The following is a 14811-nucleotide window of genomic DNA, read 5'->3' on the forward strand; positions in this document are numbered from 1 at the left end:
TGAAAAATCGAAGAACGACTGACATGGAAACATAGCTTTTTCAGAAAACTGTCAGGATGTAGAAGACATTTTTAGAATCTGATCTCAGGTCAAAATGGGTTAAACACGTGAGCTCCATATATGGAGCTGACCTGTTCTGACATTCCATATGTTGATCCCACCCCACCAGTCCTTCCTCTTCCATGTCTCCCTTTTCACTGATACCTTCATCCATTCATCAAGCATCCTTTGCTCGGCTTCACGTCCACAATGCCACGGCACGCCTTTTTAACTGGAACTCTCTGGCGTGACCGCCTCACGCCCGTTCTGGTGTCACTTCAATGGCTCCCTGTGTTCTTCTGATTGATTTTAAAATTGTATTGTTTGTTTTTAAGTGGAACTCTCAGGCGTGACCGCCTCACAGCCATTCTGGCGTCACTTCACTGGCTCCCTGTGCGCTTCAGGTTGATTTGTTTGTTTTTAAATCACTGAATGGTTTGCCACCTCAGTATCTGTCTGTGTGGATATTATTGAGGTGTATAATGAAATCCCCCAAGGTCATTGCGGTCTGCGGGCCAGCTAAATCTTAAGAGGGGGCACGGTGGCACAGTCGCCTCACAGGCTAGATGGTCCTGGGTTCGATTCCCGCTGGTGACGCTGTGGGTCTCCACGTCACCAGTGCCCATACCCGTGGCCGGGGGTTGGCGAAAGGGCCTTTCTGTGTGGAGTTTGCATGTTCTCCCCGTGTCCCCTGGGGTAGGTACCCTCACATGTTCTCCCCGTGTCCCCTAGGGTAGGTACCCTCACATGTTCTCCCCGTGTCCCCTAGGGTAGGTACCCTCACATGTTCTCTCCGTGTCCCCTAGGGTAGGTACCCTCACATGTTCTCCCCGTGTCCCCTAGGGTAGGTACCCTCACATGTTCTCTCCGTGTCCCCTAGGGTAGGTACCCTCACAAAAAAGTGCCTCCCACTGGCCAGCCGGGGCGCCTGATGGAGGGGAAAGGAACTGGTCGGAATAACGTGTTCCTTCCACGCGCTACGTCCAACCAGGGAAACTCCCCCCTGTCAGGTGTAAAGGAGCAACTTGGACACTCTTGGACATGAAGGAAGCATGAGTTCAAGTCCGTTGCTCTCCCCTTGTCCCCCATATATGGGGACTAGGTTGGCGGAGGGTGTGTAGAGCCCAGGATCACATTAGATAATTGACACAGGGGTGAAGAATGGGTTACAAAATCGTCTGATAAAACTTATAAAAACATAAATAAAAGGCGTCTATAGTTCATTTCATATTTAATTTCATATTTATTTATTTCATTTCAGTTGTGGTTTTACATGATTATATTCATTTTACTCTTTTTTTATATATATATATATTCCATATCAGAAAAGAAAAGGAGCAGGAGGAAGATAAATCTTATTTATACCTGCCCCTATCAATAAAAAAAATAAAACATAAAACATCTAACCCTAACCCTAACCCTCACCCTACCCAAAAAAAAGAGAACAACAAGACGAAATAACATAGAGCTCAACAAGAGAACAAACAAAAACAACGCTGAGGGAACAAAATAACACTTATATCTAACCTTCTAGTTCATATTTTATAATATAGTTGACACCTCTGTCTGCGCCCTGTCTGTCCCCAGGCATCACCACGGTGCTGACCATGTCCACCATCATAACGGGGGTGAACGCGTCCATGCCCCGGGTGTCCTACATCAAGGCGGTGGACATCTACCTGTGGGTGAGCTTCGTCTTCGTCTTCCTCTCCGTGCTGGAGTACGCCGCCGTCAACTACCTGTCCACCGCGCAGGACCGCCGCGAGCGCAAGATGAGGGAGCGGGCCCGGTCTCAGGTAGGGTCACAGGTCACAGGTAGGGCTGTCCATGAAGAGCTGTCCTAGTGTCCCGTGTGTATAGGAGGCTGGTTTGTGATACGTCTTTGGTATAGCCTGCAGGGGGCAGCATTCCTTCTTGTTCGTTTATGATACGCGTCATGTTGTAGTCATTGTTTTGTAGTCATCAGTCAGTGGCCTTGTGGTTAGAGTGTCCGCCCTGAAACTGGGAGGTCGGGGTTCAATCCCCGGCCGGGTCATACCAAAGACTGTAAAAATGGGACCCAATGCCTCCCTGCTTGACACTCAGCATCAAAGGGTTGGATTGGGGGGTCAAATCTACTAATCAAATGATTCCCGAGCGCGGCACGGCTGCAGCTCACCGCTCCAAGAGAGATGGGTCAAATGCGGAGAACAAATTTCACTGCGGTAACGTGTGTGACAAATCGTATGACTTTGATTTTGATCAGTCATCCTTCCTTTTCCCTCAAACTGATTTTTCTCAATAAAAGCCACAGGCTATACGAGAGCTTTTATTGTTATTCTTGCGGTTTGAGGGAAAAGGAAGTTCCGATTGATTGTTCCTGCCTGATATGACTACAAAACAATGACTACAACATGACGTAACGATTATCGTCCACTCCCGACCGGAGCACACGGCAATTTTGTAACACTTTTGTTACACAGGCTTTTCTCCAAGTTCTTTCTTTCTTTCTTTCTCTGTTATATATCTTTCATTTCTCTGTTCATTTCTTTCTTTTTTTCTTTCTTTCACGTTATTTTCTTTTTCTTTCTTTCATTCTTATTTTTTCTTTCTTTCCTACTTTGGTGACCAGAAAAATGTCAGCCCATAAAAGCAGATCTACAAGCTCATAACTTAAGGCAAATTGATTGATTCGTTAGCATAAACCCCAGTTCCCAGTGCCAGCATACGCGTTCACTTTAAAAGACGGATTCCCCCCCTCCCCCCCCCCCCCCCCCCACCACCACACACACACTCGTTACACACACTATTATCATTGGAACACGCACACGTCACGGTACAAAGGCACAAATTAAATCCAAAATGTGGATGGTAGAAAATCCACCGAGGACTGCAGAGATCCTAGAGTCAGGATTTATGGAGGTTTGAAAATCCTCCCTTCAACTGGTTTGCACTGAGATTATATTTGCAATCCCATATGACTATTCCTTGTTCCAGATTGCATTTTTTTGGTCAAAACAACGTTTCTTTGATGGCACGGAGCCGACGATGTGGAGCCCTCCAGTGCCCCGGGATAGATCCATTAACCCATTCTGACCTGAGATCAGATTCATACGAGGTTTTCCACTGGACACACACTGGTCTGATCAACCCATTCTGACCTGAGATCAGATTCTTAAAAATGTCAGTCGTTCTTCGATTTTTCAAAAATAGCAGACCTACAAGCTCGTATGAGCTTGTAGATCTGCTATTTTTCAATAGCTAAAGCACGACATGATGCTGACGCCAAAATGGGTTCCCGGTCAGAATGGGTTAAACAAGGCCTGTCCAGGGAGGAATTCTGGCGTGAATTAGATCATAATTTATCAATAAATGCTAGCGCTGTAAGTGTTCACAGTTTGTAAATAGTACAGTGATAAAAAAGGTGCTAAAAGGATCACGCAAAAAAGACGAAATTAAGGGCTTCTTTCCATTGTGGACTGTATTCAATTAATTGGGATTACATAAGACGTAATATTACATCGTCATCACTAGTAACAATAAAACATACCGTATTATGTACCTTTAACAGTTGGGGTGGGGGTCTCATTTCTGGTGTTAAGCTTTGATTTAGATTTTTGGCATCCACATTTTGGTGGCATAGCAGCAGACTTAACCCCATGTTTGTGCCAAATCTGGGTTGAACAAGATCAGTGGAGCTCCCTCTGGTGGCGTGTCTTGTTGTTGTTGTTATGGAAGCATTGTGAGCTTGTGGATCAGCTTTTTTTGGTTTGTTTTCCCCAGAACGCCCCAGAATAGGGATGCTATAAGGCATGCATGTGGTTTTTAAAAGTATTACACATTATCATTTAATTTGGCTGTCACTATATTTCATCACTTATTGTCCTGTTTAGATGCGATGCGACGAAGCAACGCGAGAGTACGGACTAGCCAACGCCGAGTCGGGACTCCTGAACCGCTTCCCTCCACACCCTCCCACCCTCCAGCTTCAGGGCTTTGAGCTCTGCAGTGTCGTTAGCTCCGCTGTCGCTCCGCAGTGCGTCTACGTAGGTGGTGCACCGCCGCCTCTCTCCCCTCCTAGCTGTGCCTTGTGTTGGCTCCCGCGGGACTCCCTCTTTCTTCGACGTTTCGCCCAGGTCGGCCTAACCTTCAATTTATGATATATTTATTGGCAATGTACTGTAATATTTGGTGACGCCGAAGTAAAAGCATTTTAAACTTGAGCATTCGTTTGGACGCGAGTCCTTTTTAATGCTGGCATACATTTCCCATCTCCCAGGCTCAGCCTACCGGCTGATCAATGCATTGGGGGATTGCTATCAGCCGCAACACTATCCCTAACCCTAACCTTAACCCTAACCTCACAGAAAAAGCATACCCGTCTGGGCGAAATGCTGAGAAAAAGAGCGAGTCCCGTGGCTTCCACACTTTCTGTTTGATCGCCACCACATTTCCCGGGTGCATGACGCAGTGCCCAGCCAGCCTCATCCTTCTCTCCCTGAGCTTGTCTGTGACCTGTGAGGTCCACGCGTTCGATGTGCTCAAACGTGCAAGCTCGAAACTCTAAGCTTTTCCAGGCTACTTTTCCATTTGAAAATCCCTGCAGGACAGATGAGATTTCCACCTGACAGAGACGATATTTAACTTCCACAGACAAAAAAAAAAAGAAAGTGTGTTAACTGGGTGTTAACCACAGATGCCACAGAGGGAGCAAAGGGTAGGCTGTGTGTTTAGACATCTGGAGCCTGTTGTTTGTGAACAAACTGGGAATGATTTCATCTCATTTAGTTTATACTTTTCATATAAATAAAGGTCGCATTGTTAGTGCATGACCAAACTGTTGCCTATTGCATATCACAGCATCCCCAACATCATGATATATCAGCTATGATATCAGATGAGATATCAGCTATGATATCAGATATCATATCAGCTCACGATATCAGCTCACAACGTGTCGCGCTGCTACGCGTTGTCAGCTTGTAGATCGGCTATTTTCAGCAAGTGTAAAATTAGCCATTACGACGACATCAAGGCCCACCAAAATACATTTGAGTCGACTAAATCAACTGTAGATTTAGTCGACTAAAATCTTATGATATTAAAGTTGACTAAAACTAGACTAACATTCCAGGTGACTAAAATTATGACAAAAACTAAATGAATGCTATTCAACAGACTATGACTAAAACTAACTTGACTAAACTTGCTGCCAAAAACAACACTGCATGACTCATGGCATTGGACTTGACGCAGGGCCTTCTGGACCTGCCGTTTCACTCGCTGGCCTGCAGAGAATATTAAAAGGAAATCAATGTTATTATTGTCACATCACTGGCTTACAGCTTTAAAGAAATAAGTGGATATAATTTGTTTGTGCTAGCTCCATCGCTCGTTTATTTTCAGGACAAACAAAGAGGGTGGTGGGGGCTGGCAGCAGAGAGAGGGAGAGCAAAAGGAAAACATCTGAAAGGAAGATACAATTATGTACATTTGTGCACGTAGCATAAAATAAGCAGGCAAAAGTTATAGCTGCCAAAAGTAGCAACATTTGCGTGTTGTTTTGAGCAGTGCAGCAACTCCTAAGTGCTGTCTGTCTGTCTGTCTGTTAATGTATGTTTCTAATCAAAAGTAAGTAAGTAAAGTTTTCAAATAATTGTAGAAGTAGAAGTAAAAGTACTGGAAATTGGAAATACTCAGGAAATTGGAAATTCAAGTAAAGTACAAATACCTCAGAATTGTACTTACAGTAAGTAAAAGTACTTACCGGTAGTTACTTTCCACCCCTGGGAGCCAGTGGTGTCCTTCCTTGTTGTGCTGGCCCTTGACCAGGTGCTCAATTTACCCTCAAAATTGACTGATGGAAAATAAAAGAAAAAGGGACTTCTGTAGTCTGACCTTATTGAATTTATGATCACTATACATCTCTTTTTGAAGGCAGCGACTTTGAAGACACCATCTTCTATTCCCCCGTTCGGGAACACGACTAGTGTACTAAATCAATGGGTTTCAACCTTTCTTCCATATCAAGGTCCATTATTTAGTCTGTATTTGAGCTTACGGACCACCATTTTGATGAGATTTAGCGCCTCAGACTCGAGGCTTAGAATCTGTTGTTGTCGTTGGTGTCACTCCCAACGGACTCAGAACGAGGCAAGGTAGTTCTTTTATCACTGGTAGATTTATTGTCTGTCACACAATCAATCCACAACGTCAAACTGTTGTAAAATAAAGCATAAAACGAACATTCAGATTAGAACCAAACAATACTGAAACATTATCATATAAGAAACAATAACAAATGCAGAAAGGAAACAAACACACCTCACTGGCGCTGCTGCGTAAACCGAAGGAAATGAAAGGACGTCTTTGCCCTCTGAAGTGCCCATAAAGACAGCGACACTGAAATACAAGTCATTCCATGAATAAGACATTTAAACCACACAATGTCAATATGTCTTGATGTAACGGTTACAACTCTAAACACACAAACCTGTTGGTCAGCAACACGCTGTAAAAAAAACCGCCCGGCATCTCTACGGAACAGTGGAACAATGATTGTGAACCATCGACGACGCAAACCATATATGGGCATAGCACCGGAAACTTCAACTCATAAATATACCTTTTACTCAAATATATATCAAGAAAATAATAAACTTAGAAAACTAACAAATTGCATAATAATTACAACATGACAGCAGTAACAGTTGGGTATGAGATTTTTTCCACAGATTTTGTTCAAATTAACAATTCTTCTGCATTCTCTAATATTGTTTAATAATAATAATAATAATAATAATAATAATAATAATAAAACTTTATTTGTATAGCACCTTTCATGACATGAAATGCAGCTCAAAGTGCTTTACAGAGAAATGGAGGATAAAAGAAAAGCAAGGCAACAACATTAAAAACAAGCAGTAATGCAATACAGTGAGGACATGAATAACAAAAATAAAAAAATAAAAGATCAATTAAAAGCAATGTTGTAGAAGTGGGTCTTGAGCTGAGCTTTAAAAATGTCTACAGAGGCTGCCTGACGAAGGTACAGTGGGAGCTTGTTCCATGCCGACGGCCCGTAGAAGCAAAAAGCTGCTTCCCCGTGTTTTTTAGTTGCCATTTTTTTTGGCAAAGCGAGCAGGCCGGCAGTGGAAGACCTTAGGGGGCGGTTTGGGACATATTTAGGCAAGCAGTCATGTAGGTAGGAAGGTGCGAGACCATTGAGAGCTTTATAGACAAGTAAAAGAATTTTAAAATCAATCCTAAAAACAACCGGAAGCCAGTGCAGTGATGCCAAAACTGGAGTAATATGTTCTCTCATCTTAGTTCTAGTTAAAACTCTGGCTGCTGCATTTTGGACAAGTTGTAGTCTGTCAGTTGTTTTCTTAGGCAGTCCTGAAAAAAGTGCATTGCAGTAGTCAAGCCGAGAAAAAACAAAGGCGTGGATTAGCGTTTTTGCATCGTCCAAGGACAAATAGGCTCTGATTCGTGCAATATTTCTAAGGTGAAAAAAGGCAATCTTGGTAACATGATTAATGTGTGAATTGAAATTCAATTCAGAATCAATAATAACCCCCAGGTTCTTTACTTTACTGTTACTTTCTACAGTCAGGTTACCAAGTCTGCTTATTATTGATTCTTTCTGCTCACTAGAACCGATTATGAGAACTTCTGTCTTATCCTCGTTTAGCTTGAGAAAGTTCTCGCTCATCCAACATTTGATGCTAGACAGACAGGTCAACAGCGGGTCTAAAGCACAGGGATCATCTGGAGCCACAGAAAGATAAAGTTGGGTATCATCAGCATAGAAATGAAAATTGACTCCGTGATTGGTAATGAGTTCGCCCAATGGCAGTATGTACAAGGAGAAAAGCAGAGGGCCAAGAATCGAGCCCTGTGGAATACCAGAGCTGATGTCGTGTTTGTCTGAGTCAAACTCGGCTAGATTGACAAAGTAACTTCTGTTTGATAGGTAGGAGGAAAACCAGGACAGGGCCGTACCAGACAGGCCTATCCAGTGCTCCAGACGCTGTATTAAAATTGAATGATCAATCGTGTCAAATGCAGCCGTTAGATCTAGGAGTAGGAGAACAGATACATGTTTCTTGTCAGCAGACACCCTAAGATCATTAATTACTTTTACAAGTGCTGTTTCTGTGCTGTGACCTTTCCTAAAGCCAGATTGGAATTTGTTGTGCACATTGTTGTTCTGTAGAAACACATCCAATTGATGAAAGATGCATTTTTCTAAAACCTTGCCCAGAAAGGGTAGATTTGAAATGGGTCGATAGTTACCCAAAACAGAGGGATCAAGATTGTGTTTCTTGAGTAGGGGCCTAACTACAGCAGTCTTCAGTGAGTCTGGGAAGACACCTGATTGTAGAGAGCTGTTTACAATTTTTAGGATATCTCCAATCACACTGTCCAAGACCTCTTTGAGAAAGGTGGTGGGAATTTTATCCAATGAACAGGAGGATGATGTCATCTGTGATATGGTTTTGCGGAGTTCATCTTCATCAATTGCGCAGAACGTTAATAGGCTCCCCCTGGAGAGATCTACTCTGGGACCATTAGCTGCTGTTTGAGGGTTTGCGCTAGCAGCAGCACCATTCATAATATCAGCTCTAATGTTAAAAATTTTGTTATCAAAAAGTTTAGACTTCTTGCAATTTAAGTAATGCAGATGTTTAACAATAATTTCACTCTTGAGCGAAATATTTTGATGCTCTCCCTGCAGAGATCAAGATTATGTGGTTATCGCTCCAACATTTAGCTGGGGGACCCCTTTTGGTGTTTTAACTAAGCATTATGTTATACTTTAGCTATTGAAAAATAGCAGATCTAGGTCTGCTATTTTTGAAAAATCCTGAAAATGCGGCACAAATATTTGAATATATATTCTTTCAGAGCGAACGTTTTTTTTTAATTTCGACGTCAGGTCAAAATGGGTTAACAACATCGATTACAACTACCGGTAGCTTTGTGTTTTCACCGTTTGGCAGAGCCACCGCAGTTTAGCGATGTTTCAAAACCGTTTATGTAATAGAAAATAGTGGGAGGTCTAAAAGGTCTAAGGCCAAAAGTCAGAGCGAGACACACGAGACATTCGATCAATCTGAGAAGTAGGCTGCGGTAAAGAAATATAATAATGATAATAAAAAAAATACTTCCTCTGAGATGTAGGTGAGCAGAAGTGTAATCATCTAAAAAAATTGACACACAAGTAAAGTCAAAGCACCTCAATATTGTACAATATGAGTACATTTACTCGGTTACTTTTGCAGTTTTACACCAACTGCTTGCACACCACGTCACTCTGTTGTGCTACAGCAGGGAAATCAAATCCTCGTAGTTCAAATCAAAAACACAAAAGTCGATTCCTGCACACACTTTACGAGTTTACGGGACTCAAGAACAGCCCTGGTGACCGAAACGCCTTCCACTGTTTTTGAGGAGGTGACATAAGTGTGCGTGTGTGGGAATTTACTTATTTTCTTTCTTTCGGTCGAGGAGATTTAAGCACATCTTTCCTGCCAGATATATTGGTGTGGGCTGTTTTTTTTCCTCCCCTCTCCGGCTGGAGCTTTTGAATTATGCATGAAGTTTGGAAGGAGTCGGGAGCGACATTGTCGACACCATGCGAGACGATGTATAAAATCGACTCATGCCGTTAGAAGGACAAAACCGTGTGCCGTTTGTTATTCAATTAACCCACTCTCCTCCAAAATTGTGTTGATGTGATTTCCAAGCTTATCCCACGAAAACACACGGGTGGTTTCACTGGTGGTAATATCGTCACCGTTGGGTAGACAACGGGACAAAAGGGAAAACTCTCCACAGCACGTCCCAAACTCTTCTCCCGTCTGGCTCCAACACGGAATGGAATGCATTTCCCGTTGCAATCAGAACTGCAGTGCAGACTCACTCCCAATCTTCCGCCGTATAGTCTGAAAACTCACCTCTTCAGACCGTAGCACTTGCCGTAGCACTTGCACTACACTGCGTGAAAAGAGGAGTTAACAGGCAATTATTGGCACTAGATTTGCCCGTAAACCTCAAGTTTAGCAGCATATACAGTTAATATACGGTAATATACAGGTGTGATGGTACAATTCGGGGGTTTACCGGAGTTTGTTGGAAAGTTTAACGGGAGTTTCCTGTAATAATATACACAGCCGTATTCCATGCTTTTTGCGCAGTGCTAGCCTCGATGACCTTACAAGCATATTATGCCAAAGCTAAGCTTATGGAATTTAGATTTATATTTTAGCGTTGTATTAGATTTATAATTTATCATTTTATGTAGTCGTATAGCACGTACTGTAGAACTCTATAATGTATACTCCTATAGCCTCACTTTACAGATACAGTAATCTTAGCTTGCTTATGATTATTGATGACTATTTCACAGTATTTGATGTATTACTGTATAGCTTGTGTTGTTCTTGCTTACTGTAAATCGCTCCGGATTAAGAGCGTCTCACTTATTCTTACTTGCGTCTTATTACCTAGTCCCAGCTCTTCACCGAAGGGGAATCCAAGCTAATAGAAACTGCAGGCTTTCATTTTTTTGTACATTTTTAATTCCAGACTTTTACCTGTAACAGAGAGTATACGTCTATATTGCAGTATTCACACTTAATTTTTTATTTTTTTAAGAATAAAATGTACTTTTTTTTACCACTGGGTGTCAGCAGGACATTTTGGTGGAGTAGTTGTAGAATGAGAACTTTCCCATGTTGGTTCTGAATTTGGAGGGGGTACCAGACACGATTAAAACCGATGAAATAATCTGTATTATTTTGAGACCGTTCCGACCGATACTGATATGGCCTATTCCGATTATGCTACCGGTTAATTGGGTTTAAGTGGATGACAAAACAAACAAAGAATAGGAGAGTTAATAAGAGTTTAGTGGAACTGATGCGAAACTGAACTTGAAAACAAATTAAATAATAATGATGTGTGGGCGTGTTGGGATCGGGTCATGCAGATGCCGTTTAATCCCCTCGCGTATACGTCTTTGTTCATAACTACCTCTGAGGATCATACGGCGTGTTCTCCCTTCTGTTCTGTCTATAATATAATATAATATAATATATATTATATATTACACCTCTGAGGATGATATATTATAGACAGAACAGAGGGTGTAATATATAATATATATTATATATTACACCTCTGAGGATTATTATACAGCGTGTTCTCCCTTCTGTTCTGTCTCGTATATCGCTCAAATAAGTTGAGCCCAGACGGGAGGAAACGTGGTGGGAATGATCAGTAGACCGCTCCCAAAAGACCATTATTAAGGGCCTGATCAGACGGGATGTGTTTTAGCAGCTGGGGAGCTGTCATTTTATCATCTTTAATCAGAATGTGAAGTTTTTTATTTATTTTTTATGTTACCGCTGCTGGAGGCCAGTGGTGGAAAGTTAATTTATTAAAGCTGCTATATAAGCAATAATATGTCCAAATTGTAATTACTTTTTTTATTTATTGTTTGGTATTCAGACAGCCAGCAATGAGTAAAACACTCTGTGACACATCTAGGGGCCACAATCTGCATTCAAAGATGTTCCTAGAAGCTTTGTCATTGGTAAAGTCTTTGAATGCAGATTGAGGCACAGAGACTATAATCTTTATGTGGGAGAGTTTTACCCATTGCTAGCTGTCTGAATACCAAAAAGAAATGTGGCATGCTATTCCTTACAGCTTTAGGTACTGTAAATAAGTACATTTTTGAGGTATTTGTGTTTAGACTTATTTCAAACTAATCTGATTCCAATCTGGATGTGGCACAGATCTGATACAGGCTGAGTTTGGCTGGATTGGAGTTTATCTAAACAATATCTAAACAGTTACTTTACTTGAGTACTTTACTTGAGATTTTTCTCATCTGCCTATTTCAGAGGCAAATGTAATTATTTTTTACTTCGCTAAAAGTATTTGATTTAGCTTTAGTTACTAGCTACTTTTGAGATTTAGACCTGCATGTTATTTTTCCCTACTTTGACATGCTACAGCGTCACGCAAAGATACAAGCTCACAGCGCCTCATGTTTGTTTGTTTTATAAAAAATATATATAAAAATTGAACCAATGAAAAGCGTGAACTAAAGTTTGTGACTACAAATAAAAACACTCTGGGCTGTCTGGATTTGTAATAATTGCGTGTAACTTTTATTAAACACATGAATAGTTGTGAATTAGATCATGTTGTGCAGTCAGTGCTGTAGAGGCATACTGTATAACATAACAATTTCATGGCTCATTTTGTCCCGCGCCTCCAATCTAACTCACCACAGGACGCCTAATGATGCCTCCCCCTTAATAACCAAGTCTTCATTTAAATCTCAGAGATTTGAACTTTACGCGTTAAAAACCGGGAAAGAATGATCTGTCACTTTTTGATTTTTAGTGCTGGCTATTCAAGATACAAAGAGCAGATCTACAAGCTTGCACATCTGCTATTGTTGAAATCTTCTGAAAGATATAAAAAATGGTTGAAAAAATGTTTTTTTAAGCATGTTTTAAGCATTATGTTATACTTTAGCTATGTTTCAGGCATGAAATGTTTTGCTTCTGGGGATGGGAGGGGGGTGTCCCTGGAACCACATATTTTCAGATGGGGGTCGGCAGCCAAATACATATAATTCCTGGGGGGTCCTTGACATGAAATAGTTTGAGCACCACTGACATAGAAACATAGTTTTTTTTTCAGAATAACTGTGTAGGATTTAGAAGACATTTTGTAGAATCATCCTCAGGCCTCAATGCGTTTTAATGACGTGATTTGCCTTGGTATTGAACCGTTGCCCTCTCTCTCCCCCTCCCCCTCCCTCTCCCCCTCCCCCCCTCAGTCTCTGCCCTGCACGTGCGGCATCTCCCAGATGCGCATGGCCATGGACGGGACCTACAGCGAGGCCGACACCAACAGCCTGGCCGGCTACACCGTGGACCCCATGGTCATGCCCGAAGAGGACGAGGAGCCCGAGGAGGACGCGCACCACCACCACCACCACCACCTGCACCACCACGCAGGAGGAGGAGCCCCTCCCCACGCCACCACCACCACCACCAACACGGGGGGTGGTCCCGGTGGCGGCGCCGTCCCCTCCGAGAAGCCGGAGCACATGGTGGTGCACCTGTCGGTGAGCAGCGAGTCCACCGCCACCAAGAAGAAGCGGAGCATACCCAAGATCAACATCATCAAGAACACGCACGCCATCGACAAGTACTCGCGCAGCATCTTCCCCGGCGCGTACATCTTCTTCAACCTCATCTACTGGTCCGTCTACTGCTGAGAGGTTCTGGTTCTGGTTCTGGGTCTGGATCTGATCGGATCTGGAGGGGATGGGATGGGGGAGAGGATGCCCTATAGCTGCTGCTGCTGCTGCTGCTACAACCTGTCCGAATGGTGACACCTTCTTTTTTTATGGATTAATGGGTCAGAGAGAGAGAGCAGGCTGGCCGGCGGCGCTCAGATTAGGACGATAACTAATACAGCGTCCGAGGCCGAGGGACGACGTGGCGGAACTATAAGACCTTTGAGACGATGATGGGTGGAGCTGCGGTTAATTGGTTCTAGATGTGATCCAACAGACAGAAAGAAGCTCTTCCGTGTTGAGGAGGATGGGAAAAAAGAACAGACATCCTCAAGGGCATTCTCGTTTGCTTTGTTGCTTCTATTCGTCTTCTTCTTCTTCTCTCTCTCTCTCTCTCTCTCTCTCTCTCTCTCTCTGTGTCTCTGTCTCTCTCTGTGTCTCTCTCTGTGTCTCTGTCTCTCTCTGTGTCTCTCTCTGTGTCTCTCTCTGTCTCTCTGTCTCTCTCTGTCTCTCTCTGTGTCTCTCTCTGTGTCTCTGTCTGTGTCTCTGTCTCTCTCTGTCTCTCTCTGTGTCTCTCTCTGTCTCTCTGTCTCTCTCTGTCTCTCTCTGTGTCTCTCTCTCTCTGTGTGTGTCTCTCTCTCTCTCTCTGTCTCTCTCTCTCTCTGTCTCTCTCTGTCTCTCTCTGTGTCTCTCTCTCTCTCTCTCTCTCTCTCTCTCTCTCTCTCTGTGTCTCTCTCTGTGTCTCTCTCTGTCTCTCTCTGTGTCTCTCTCTCTGTCTCTCTGTGTCTCTCTCTGTGTCTCTCTCTGTCTCTCTCTCTGTCTCTCTGTGTCTCTCTCTGTGTCTCTCTCTCTCTCTGTGTGTCTCTCATATGGCACTTTGATCAGCATTACTTCATTACTTTACAACGGTGTGGAGACGAAAACAAAACATAACAAGGAATAATAGAAGCCGGTTGGCCCACAGGCATGTGTTCAGCCTCTGTGTCGTCGCTGAATTCCCTTTTCAGCTTTTGCTGTCGACAAACCCTGCAAAAAAAAAACAGACAAAAAAAACTAAAACCTCTCTTCATCAACTGCTGTTTGAAAAAAAGCTTCCTCATGACGACCACACCCCCCCCCCCCATTATGTGAGATGGAGTTCGCTTCTGCCGGGAGATAAAGATAAGAACAAACAAACAAAAACATGCTCGCCAACTATCTTCAAGTGAATCTGTGTTGTGGACAACGTGACAGTGCTTTCAGCGCACACTGAATGTATGAGGTGTTTAAACACTTACTGATTTAAAAGTTGCTTTAATTAAAGGTGGCGTTTTGGGGCGTTGATGGAACATTGAGACGGCGCTGTCGTCGCACACGTGTTGTTTTCTATACGGGCGCTCCCCGGGGCAGCCAAACGACCCGGGGCAGAGTCGTCACGAGACTGACGTCGGTCTGTAGAAACCAGCGGCTGCCGGATCATTTTC

At 43.0% G+C, this 14811-nt stretch overlaps 1 pseudogene across 1 annotated transcript in view; it reads left to right on the forward strand.

The window, feature by feature from the left end:
- LOC308329132 (gamma-aminobutyric acid receptor subunit rho-2-like) overlaps positions 1–13327 on the forward strand; it is an 88615-nt pseudogene extending 75288 nt beyond the window's left edge. The window contains exons 8-10 of the transcript in view: positions 1627–1835; positions 12884–13050; positions 13087–13327. The product of the transcript in view is annotated as a gamma-aminobutyric acid receptor subunit rho-2-like (transcript). The remainder of the gene's footprint in view (positions 1–1626; positions 1836–12883; positions 13051–13086) is intronic.
- The last annotated feature ends 1484 nt before the right edge of the window (positions 13328–14811 follow it).

Source organism: Protomyctophum bolini (assembly GCF_963924005.1).
Source record: "Protomyctophum bolini genome assembly, chromosome: 15".
In the NCBI taxonomy this organism is placed as follows: domain Eukaryota; kingdom Metazoa; phylum Chordata; class Actinopteri; order Myctophiformes; family Myctophidae; genus Protomyctophum; species Protomyctophum bolini.